Raw genomic sequence first — 12,432 nt, 5'->3', positions numbered from 1 at the left:
ATATGTAGTTCAATGAATGACTTTAGGTTCATGTCATGTTTCATTTCACTAAAATTTAATATGCATTTTTACACGAGTTCAGCTTGTTGACATATTTCATATTAATCATTACAAATATGTTTAAATATAAAAAATTATTATTATAAACAATTATTATACAATTAATAATATTATTTACATTCACTACACAATTATTTTCTAACAATTTTTATTTTTTATTTTTTGATAAATTTACATAATTGTATTTTTTTCCAAAGTCAATTCGTACTCAGTTTCAAAACTAATATTTTAATTAAAAAAACTAAAATGCACAAATAAATAAATTATATATTTTTTAATTATTTTAAATATAATGATAAATTTGTATATGTTTAGATTTTTTTTATGAAAACTTTCCATATTCCAACAATGTTAAGTAACTTGTATTTTTTTTTAAAAATAATTATTTAACGGTACTGAAAATAATTATTTAACATAATTATTTAACAATACCAAAAATAATTATTTAACGGTATATAAAATAATTTATAAAATTTTAATTAATTTAATTCTACACAAAATAAGTCATATTTCATTATTCAAATACTTTTAAATACAATGATAAATTTTGAAACTAATATTTTATATTTTAAAAAAATTAAAAAATTTCTCACAACCATCACATCACTTACAAACTTCAGTAAATTTTTCTCGCAAATTAACTCTAACATATCTCAATCTAAACAATTTTTCTTTTTTTCATACTTTATCTCAAATCCTCACCCATCTCTTCCCAAATTGAAAAAAAAAATATATATTTGTGTGTCAAGTTTTCGCCAGCCATTTTATGCTCCTTCTCGTTTTGAAGAATGTTCATGTGTGCTGCATTCTCGGAGTTCATTTATGCACAATGCGTACTAAATTAGTTGGCATGCCAAAAATAAACTGTTATTCATATTATAGGTAATTAGTTTTTTTAATATTAACACATTAAAAATTGAGTTACAAAGTTCATTTAAGTTCAAATTATAATGTTTAGTTGTTTTTGACAATTTCTTTTACTGTTAACAAAACCGATGTAAAATTTCCGTATCCGAATTACATGGTGTTGTTTTTAACACAATATTAGGAAGTATAAATTTTATTTACTTATTCTCCATTTTTTAAAACGTTTGAAAAGAATGATGAGACAATTTTTGTAGAGTTTTTTTATTTATTTTATATATACAATTTTGAAACTTTTTAAATATTTTGTTTAAGTGTATTAAAGAAAAAGAAAGAATAAAGTAAATCCTTTGTTTATATTGAATACATAGGGTTATGTTTATATAGGAAAAGAAACATATGGGCTAAGCCCATTACATAAATATGAAATATCTAACAATATCTATAATATCTCATAATATCAAATTATATCTAATAATATCTAACACTCCCTCTCAAGCTGGTGCATATATATCATATGTACCCAACTTGTTACAAATGTAATCAATCATAGGCCCTCGTAAGGGTTTAGTAAAAATATTTGCTAATTGATTATTTGAATTAACAAATTCAGTCTTGATATCTCCCGATATAATCTTTTCTCGAATGAAATGACAATCAATCTCAATATGTTTTGTCCTTTCATGAAAAACTGGATTTGAGCTAATATGAAGAGCAACCTCATTATCACATATAAGGTTCATTTGAGTGACCTCTCCAAATTGCAGTAGCCGAGGCCATAGCTCTATATTATGCTTCTACACTAGATCTTGCCACAACACTTTGTTTCTTGCTCTTCCAAGAGATCAACTTATCACCAATGGAGACACAATAACCAAAAGTTGAACTTCTATCAGATGGAGATCCTGCCCAATCAGCATCTGAATAACAAACGACTTTAGTATGGTTATTATGACCATATAACAAACATTTTCCAGGAGAGCCTTTAATGTACTTCACTATATGAATGACTGCATTCCAATGATCTTCACATGGAGAATTAAGAAATTGACTCACCACACTGACTGCAAAGGAAATATCAGGACGAGTAACAGTGAGATAGTTCAATTTTCCAACTAATCTTTTGTACTTCTCAGGATCTGAAAGAGGCTCCCCCTGATTGGGTAGAAGCTTGACATTGAGATCCATGGGAGTATCAACAAATTTCGAATTCATCAACCCAATTTCCTTCAAAATATTCAATGCGTATTTTCTCTGAGAGAAAGCAATACTAGTATTGGATTGTGCTACCTCAATCCCCAAGAAATATCTGAGTTTGCCAAGATCTTTGGTCTGAAAGTGTTGACAAATGAGTTGTTTTACTTGGGAGATGCCATGGTGATCAATGTCTGTAAGAACAATGTCATCAACATATACTACAAGATAGATACACCCAACACTCGAGTGACGATAAAAAATTGAATGATCTCCTTCACTGTGAGTCATACCAAATTGTTGAACAACATTGCTAAATTTTCCAAACCAAGCCCTAAGAGACTGCTTGAGGCCATATAAGGATTGGCGAAGACGACATACCAATCCAGAAGACTCCTCTTGAGCCACAAAACCGAGAGGTTGCTCCATATAAATTTCTTCCTGCAAATCCCCATTAAGAAAATCATTTTTGACATCCAAGTGATAAAAAGGCCATTGTTGAATAGCAGCCATAGCTATGAATAAGCGAACAAAGGTCATTTATGCCACTGGAGAAAAAGTATCACCATAGTCTAAACCAAAAATTTGGGTATAACCCTTAGCCACAAGACGAGCTTTGAGATGATCAATAGTACCAGGACCAACTTTGATAGCAAAAATCCACCTGCAACGAACAACAGATTTCCTAGATGGTAAAGGAATAAGTTCCCAAGTTCCATTATTCTAAAGTGCATTCATTTCATCAAGCATGGCCTGACGCCAACCAGGATGAACTAAGGCATCACCTAAAGATTTTGGAATGGATACAAAAGAAATAAACGAAAGGCAAGTATAAAAGGGTTGAGATAGTCTATGGTAACTCAAAGCAGTATAATATGGAGAGGGATTACGAGTAGAACGTATACCTTTACGGATAGCAATAGGAAGATCAGGTTCAAATGTAGGAGCTGGAGGAGGATGTGGTGTTGGCACCAGAATAGAGTCTACTAAGGGACGATGAGATGTTTGACGACGACTATACACTTGAAGAGTTGGTGGCGGTGGTGAATCGTTAGGTGCACTAGGCACAACAAGAGGAATATTAACTTGATTAGATTAAGAAATTGAAGGAGAAGGACAAGACTTAAAGTAAAGGGAAGATTCACTGAAGGTGACATCTGCTGAAATAAAATAACGGTTTAAAGAAGGTGAGAAACATTTATATCCTTTTTGAGATCTAGTGAACCCTAAAAAGACACATTTGTGTGACTTAGGAGATAATTTATCAAGACTAGGACTAAAATTATGAACAAAACATGTGGACCCAAAAACTTAGGGAGGTAAAGAATGGAGAGGGTCATGAGGAAATAAAATAGAATGAGAAATTTTGTTATCTAAAACTGAAGATGGCATGTGATTAATGAGATAACATGCACTAAGAACAACATCACCCCAAAAACGCTGAGGAAGATCACCATGGATTAAAATAGTACGAGTTGTTTCAACAAGATGTTTATTCTTGCGGTCAGCTACCACATTTTGTTAAGGTGTATAAACACATGAAGTTTGATGAAGAATACCATGAGAAGCCGTAAAACTTTTAAAAGAATAAGAAAGATACTCACGTCCATTATCACTACGAAAAATTCGGATGGAAATTCCAAATTGATTTTTAATTTCATTGTAAAATATTTGAAATATAGAAAACAACTCAAAACGGTTTTTCATTAAAAATACCCAAGTACATCTTGAATAATCATCAATAAAAGTAACAAAATACTGAAATCCTAAATTAGACTTAATACGACTTGGTCCCCAAATGTCAGAGTGAACTAAGGCAAAAGGAGATGAAGCACGTTGTGAAAAAGAACTACGAATGTGCTTCCCTAACTGACACGACTCACACGATAAAGTAGACACATTAGACAAACTTGGAACAAGCTGCTGCATCTTGGCAAGACTAGGATGACCCAACCGAGCATGAATGAGAGATGGAGAATCCATAATTACGCCAACATGTGCAGAGATCTGTAGTTGATAAAGTCCATGAGACTCACATCCGGTGCCAATCATCCGTCCCGAACTCCGGTCCTGTAAAGTAACAGAATCTTTGTTAAAAGAAATAACACAATCAAGGGAACGAGTGAGACGACTAATGGATAATAAGGTAAATGGAGACCCAGGGACATAAAAGAACATTATCAATAGATAAAGATGAAAAAAGATTAATAGTACCAACACCATGTGATGGTACCCTATATCCATTGGCCATGGTAACCGAAGGTAAATAACCCGTAGTAGACAGGGAAGAGAAAAAAGATTTATTACCAGTAATGTGATTTGTGGCACCTGAATCTAGAACCCAAGGGCCAAGGGAAGTGGAGTGAAAAAGATGTACCTGAATCTGCAACAAAAGCCATGGAACTAGGGTTCTAACGATCCTCATACCATTTAAGAAATTCATTGAAAATAGCAGGATGACCTAGGGTATCAACTGAAGTATGATCCATATTAGAAGGTTGCACAAGGGCAGTTTGAGCAACCACAACAGATTTAGGAGGACGACCATGTAAGGCATAACATTTGTCAATTTTGTGGCCAAGTTTGCCACAATGGTCACACTTGTGACGCCCTTTGCTTGACTTGTGAGGGCGAGTACGATCATTATGCTGAATCTAGAACCCAAGGGCCAAGGGAAGTGGAGTGAAAAAGATGTACCTGAATCTGCAACAAAAGCCATGGAACTAGGGTTCTAACGATCCTCATACCATTTAAGAAATTCATTGAAAATAGCAGGATGACCTAGGGTATCAACTGAAGTATGATCCATATTAGAAGGTTGCACAAGGGCAGTTTGAGCAACCACAACAGATTTAGGAGGACGACCATGTAAGGCATAACATTTGTCAATTTTGTGGCCAAGTTTGCCACAATGGTCACACTTGTGACGCCCTTTGCTTGACTTGTGAGGGCGAGTACGATCATTATGCTGAGAGACTAAAACAGAAGAGTCATTAACATGAGATGTTATATCAGTGGTGTGTTTACCTGACACACGCAAAAAGGCAGAACAAGTGGAAGTAAAATTGGGCACGCTAGGAGATCCCAAAATTTGATCACGAATGTGAGAATACTAATCAGGAAGGCCATGTAAACCCAATAACATGAAGAACTTGGATCTTTGTTCGAGTTCTTGAGAAGGAGTGGGAGCAGGAGGTAATAACTCATTAAAATCATGAAGAAGAGCATAAAGTTTACCCAGATATTCCGCTATTGTACCATCAAGACGTTTGGGAGCAACAATTGTGAGAAGATTTTGACACACACCATAGAAACGTTGAGTATCATTGGTGTATAATAATTTTGCTTGTTCCCAAACTTCTGAACATGTCTCATAGGTACGAAATTGTTTTTTAAAGATGAGTGAATGGTAGATTTGATAACAATGCATAATTGAGCATCAATTTTCAACCAACGGGAAACCTCATTTTCAGCAACAATAGGATGAGTAAGATGATCAACATAACCTTGACTCTTAAGCCATAATTTAATATCTGATGCCCAAGTGTCATAATTGGTTCCATCCAATTTGTCAACAGAAAGATGAACATTGACGTAATTAGTATAAATAGATGGATCCGACATAATGACTGCGGAAGAAGTCATAGTGGTAGCGACAACGGAAGTGGAAGAAGCCATAGAAGATAAGGACAAATCCAGTCACTAGTTAATTGGCGGCAGCAACAAAGATGAAGGCTCCGACAGCGATTCCGGCAACGTCTCTAGTAGAGGCTCCAACGAGATTCCGATGACGTCTCCGGCGAGATTCTGGCGGCGGCTCCGGTGAGGGTCTGACGGCTGCTCCGGCGAGACAGTGGCGGCTCCGGCGAGGCAGTGGGGCGGTGACTGGAAAATTCTAGTGAATAGTGGGTTCACCAATAAAAATTGAACCCTAAACCCTAACCTTATGTTCTAGATACCATATTAAAAGAAAAGAAAGAATAAGGTAAATCTCTTGTGTATATTGAACACATAGGGTTATGTTTATATAGGAAAAGAAACATATGGGCTAAGTCCATTACATAAGTATAAAATATCTAACAATACCTATAATATCTCATAATATCAAATAATATCTAATTATATCTAATAATATCTAATAAAGTGAAATATAACTATGTGAGTTATATCAAGTTCAAAGCACTTTAGCATAGTACTAAACAAAAATAAATTTGATTAGTATACAAGTGCACAAAAATTATCTTTCATGCAAAATGAGTAGTACTTATAATTTGAAACTAACTAAATTGGTTTGTGTTGTTTTATTATTTATTGATAAACAATTTGTATTTGAACTTTATGTCTTAAAAACAATAATATAGAATGAATTTTTTGGTTTTAAAATGATAAAAGTGCTTTTAAAATGGACAACTCTAAAATCAACATTGCAACAAATCTAGTGTTTCATGAGCGTACAAAACACATAGAAATAGATTGTCACATTGTTAGGGAAAAATTGAAGAAGAGTTTCATACATTTGCTTCTCATTTCTAATACAGAGCAACTGACTGACATTTATACCAAAATCTTAAGTCTTTAATCTTTCAAGAATATTTGTTCCAAGCTAGGTCTCATCAATATTTTTTCCCTAACTTGCGGAGGCTAACAAAGGATATGGATACAAGGCTTCTATAAGGAAGCTAATATTAATTTGTCTTTTCTAATTCTTAATTGTTTATTTTTGTACTTATGTCTAGCCTTTAATTTGTCTTTTCTTATTCTAGTCTTTATTTCCTTTTATTTTACATTATGTCTCTTTAACTAGACCTAAAATGAGTGTACTGGTGGTATATATTCAGATTTTTTGCTTTGATCTAAGTAATGAAAATAAAATAGAAGAAATATTCTTTCTCATATCTTTTGTTTTCTTTTATCTCAACAAATTAAATAATAAATCAAGGAACATTTTTCCTCCATAGTTTATTTGAGCTTGATGGACATTTTAAATAACAATTTAGATTTGGTCGTAAAAACTCATAAAACTTGTTTGAAGAATAAAATGTAGCCCATAACCTATTTCAACTGATAACATATTTCTTAACACATTAGGCAAGACAATAGATCGCGAAAAGGCATATAAAAATGTTTTTATAAATAAAAAAAATGCAGAGTAAGACATTGAGAAACAACAAAACTTGTTAACATACCATTATGTACTACACATATTATATGTAACACTTTGAAACATACCTCTCACTAACTTATTGTAGTTCAACCATTTTATTTTGTATTAGTATTCTTTAATTATACAAAGTTCACAAAAGGACCCACACATTCACATCATGCAAAAAAAACTCTCTTTCCGTTTTAAAGAAATAAGTTTTAATGTCAGAATTATAAATATTGTTATTATTAATATATTAAAAATAATGTTAACTCCTGACGAGGGTGATGTCATTAACTCCATTCTCTTCCACTTCTTCATTATCATTGATTTCTTTTTGTAAAAAAATAAAGAAAAATGTTGCTACTAAAATTTAAGTAATGATGTTTTATTTTCTAGAAGTTGCAACTATATGACAATTCATTTGTGTTGATGTCCTCTTTGATGATTTGGTCAAATTTTTCATATTGACTTTTTATGTTCTTTAAGTTGATATTAAATTTTTATCTTTTAATAATATTAAACATTTAATCTTATGATTTTAGTAGTTTATTATTCAATATATTTATCAAATTTTGAAATTTTGAGTAATATTTTTATTATTATTATATTTTAATTTAAAAGATGAAAAAGAAAGAGTAAATCTTTAATAAAAAAAAATTAGAATTAGAAATTAAAAACCACAAAAACAAATCCAAACAAAACTCTACAATTTTTTAGTTTGCTTTGATTTTTTTTCTTATGTCCAATCAAACTTTGTTTTGTTTAGTTTGGTTTGAATTTTTTTTTCTTTCAAACCGAATTTGGTGTCAGTTTTTATGGAAATTGATTGCATTTTAAATAATACTCATATTTAGCAATTAGATATATCTAGGTTATAAGAGGGAGAAATTTGTAAAAACATCATTTTAAAATTATTTATAGTTAATTCTATCTATCTAGTTAAAGTTGCAAACATTCAAACACACTTCTCAAACTTTCTATCCAATGTTAAACAAAAGAACAGTAGAAAAAAAAAATCCAAGTGATTTCACAAACCCTTGATTAGGAAAGAAAGTTAGTATACACACACATATATATATATTACAAATAATCAATATAGCTAAATCTAATTTTAACTATAATCTCTTTTGTTAATTAACCATTGAATGTTATTGTAAATTTACCTCATACTACATTGCCATCATGATTCCCTATAAGATTACAAAATTAGGCCATTTATATTCATCTTATATCAAACTATTTCATAGATTTTTTCTTACATGTTGGTTTTATTGAACAGGAATTTTCTATTTATTCAATCAATATTATTCTAAATTTTGTACCCCTTAAAACAAATTATTGAAATAACGTGCCATAACTAATAAAAAGCAATACATAAAATTATCTTGAAACTTTGAATGACTAGATATAATCGTGAACTTAATTGGCAACAACAAATTCTGCAAGCCCACAAAAAATCCTATTAACTCAACCAAATTCGCCATTCTTTTTTATCAGAAGTTGAATCCATGATTAACTCAAACAACCTCTGATGAGTAGTATGAAAAGTTAAGAAAAAGGATAAATTTAAGCAAATTTCAAGCTTTTGAATTTTTGTATTCACGTACAAAACAGAGTGAAACCATCGAATACACAATACATATATACTAATATAAACATTCATTATAAGAAATTGAGGTTATTGTTATAAGCATAATGTGAATCTATATTCATTAAGATTTAAAATAAATGTAAGTAGATCTTATTGATAAAAGTTAGAAACAAAACATTGTTTAACCAATGTCATCAAAATCTAGATAAGTTAACCTGAAATTTTCAGTAGAATCATCATCAAGTGGGGTGAAGAACAGGTAAATACGAGATCCATCTTGAATTCCATAATCAAGCAGCGACACCTTTTCTTCCTCCTTAGTAATTACAGTGCGTTCATCAGTATCAAGAATAAACACAAAACGATCAGAAGGTAGCTTTTGTTGATTCTCAATTTCCCTCTTCAAATCTTCAACTGTTGCATCATTGCTCACTTCAATGGAGAAAAGTGTTCCCGTCAAGTTCTCCACCACCACCTTCATCATGCTCTTTCTCCTTTTCAACACTCTTCATGTGTGCTGCATTCTCGGGAGTTAGTTTATGCACATTGAATGCATACTAAATTAGTTGCTATGCCAAAATTAACCTTCTTCTCTTATTAATATTATGGCTAATATATATTTTTTAAATATTAACTAACACAATCAAAATTTGAATCATACAAGTTTAAATTATACTCTTCAGTCGTCTTGACAATTTCTTTTACTTCCTAATTACGTGGTGGTTGTTTGTAACACAATATTAGGAAGTGTAAATAACTTATTCTTGATCTTTAAATTTTTTTTTAAAAGAATTATGAGACGGTTTTTTAATTATTTTATATAAAACTTTTGTCTGGTGTATTAAGTTCAAAGTAATTTTTTTAAACAAAAATAAATCTAATTAGTAGATAAAGAGTAATTTTTTTTTATGTAAAATAAATAGTACTTATATTTTAAAATTAAACAAATTCTATTTTGATATCATATTAAGAAGTGAACTTTAAGTCTAACTCAACCTTATAAAATCAACTTATATCACTTATATACTATAAAAGAGATATAATTATGATTAATTTTAAGTTTCATTAAATACATATTTAATTTTATCATAATTTTAAAATACTGATTTTTCAATTAACAATTATTACACTTTATTCTCTGGTATCTTCTGAGTCAAATTTTATCACAACATATATCAATAAATTAAATAATAAATCAAGAAACATTTACCCTCTTAATTTGAGCTTGATGAACATTTTAGCTACCCAATTTATAATTGTTATCTAAAATGACTTGTACGGTAAAAACTCATAAAACTTGTTTGATGAATAAAATGTAGCAACCCATGCTTCTTAATAATTTACTCAAGAAAGACAATAAATAAAAAGTGAGTGAGACATTGAGAAACAACAAAACTTTACTATTATATATGTTAATATACTTGTAAGTTGTAACTTGCCAAATCTGCAAAACATTCTCGCCATACTTTATATGCCTACATGTGCATTCCACTAAGCAATTAACGAACACGCAAATAAACATGTATATAATAAATATACAAATTATTAAATAAAGAATAATTTTAAAGATCAACAACAATTAATTATTGTATTAATTAAATTAAATATTATTTTATAGATTAAAAAATTAGATAATTACAACTTTAATAAGTAATTAAATATTAATTTAAAAAGTATTGATTAATAATAAAAATTACTTTAAATATTAATAATTTTTTAATTAAAAATAATTTAGAGAATATAGTAGGTGGTTAAATAAGAATTTAAGTTAATTATTTCTATTGTGATGTTAAGCTGTTTTTTAAGATTTAAATACTTTATTTTTTATTTTTTTATTTTTAAATATAATTAAATAGGAATATGAAATGTGTAAAAATAATTCTTTAAATATTTTTATATATACATACATACTCTTTCCTTTATACTTTTAAAAATATATTATTTTCTCTTCTTCCGATATATTAATGTATGGAAGGTAATTTTGTCTTTTTCTTATAATAATTGGATGTGACTGTTTCTTTTTCCACATTCATAGGTTTTTCTGTTATCCCATACACAACGTGAAAATACTTTTTCATTCTTCTTGTGTCATTCCCATATAGTAGCTTTCGGATTATGCAATTCAGATACACATTTGAAAAAATATTTCTGGATTACATAATTCAAAAACTAATCATGCATCTGAAAAAAGACTTCCGGATTATGTAATCTGAAAGCTAATTACAAATTTGAAAAAAAAAAATTTTGAATTATGTAATTCAAAATATTACAGAGAAATATTTTTGGAAATATGAAAATTTATAGAGGTGAAAGAAGAATATATAGAGGTGCAGGAAGAAACAGCCATTGGATGCAGGTTTCAATTTGTAGAGTGCAAGAAGCAGTAGCCCAAGTAGAGAGGGGTTATATAATGAAATTCCCGGCCCGGACTTAAAATAACTTGAGGTCCAGAAATGATTACTCATCTGCATTAAAAGAAAGCCCAAAGTTTAGGTGCAAAATAAATATCTCTCTAATTTTTTTTCTTTTATTTTACCATTATTTTTTTACACAGTTTAAATTTATTTTGGTGCAAATTTTACCATTGGTTTAATCATGAAGACCTACAGAAATAAGAGAAATTAGAAAGTTTAATTGCATACAGTGAACACATGATATTTTTGAAAGTGTGAATTATAGTTTAAAAAAGTCAGCTGAAAACATAAGAACAAACTATAAAAAAAAAAACTATTAAGTTACGAATTTTTCTTACTTCAAAAGTTAAGAGTTCATCACTCCTATCCTATTATTGGTGCTTATATCGGATAATACGAAAAATTTGATTGTATGATAATAATTTGTATTGAATAAAATATAGAGCTATAATATATATATATATATATATATATATATAAATAAAGATAAAAATATTATAAAAATCATAAATCTTAATTTATATTATTACATGTAGTATAATTTATTTTCATATAAGTATAAAGGATAAAGTACTAATTGAAACCTTCATATAACATGGTAATATTTTTAAACACATATTCCTTTTTATTTTATAATAAATTACATTTGAATTATCATTTAATACTATAAAATATCTCAATGATTTAGAATAATTGTCAACATTTTCTAAAATAGTCACACTAAGTCTCTTCTAATAAAGATTAACATCTAACTCATTGTTTGTTTGCAAATCTCAACTTCATGGCGTAAGTTTTTTGCGCAAAATCTTTTACAATAGTAATATAAGAATATTTTAATCCTAATATATTAATATAAATTATTTAGAATATTACTGAATGATGCTAACACACATAAATAATTAAAACAACAATGTTTCCTACATATCCAAAGATACTAATTAAAACAACTATATTTCTTCCATATGCAAAGACACTAAGAAATCAAACTAATTAACTACTAATAATACTAGATGGCTTATGGAATATTTTATTAAGTATGAACATTAAGATTAACACTTATCTTTCACATAATACTAAACATCAAATTGCTCATATGAAAAATCACTAAATATGTGACCACAAATTGACTCGTACAATAACTAATTTTACACAAGTACTTGTCC

This window comes from Phaseolus vulgaris, chromosome 11, assembly GCF_051622355.1.
Source record: "Phaseolus vulgaris cultivar YP4 chromosome 11, ASM5162235v1, whole genome shotgun sequence".
NCBI lineage: Eukaryota > Viridiplantae > Streptophyta > Magnoliopsida > Fabales > Fabaceae > Phaseolus > Phaseolus vulgaris.
The sequence above is the reverse complement of the archived record's forward strand: the minus strand, read 5'-3'. Positions refer to the sequence as shown.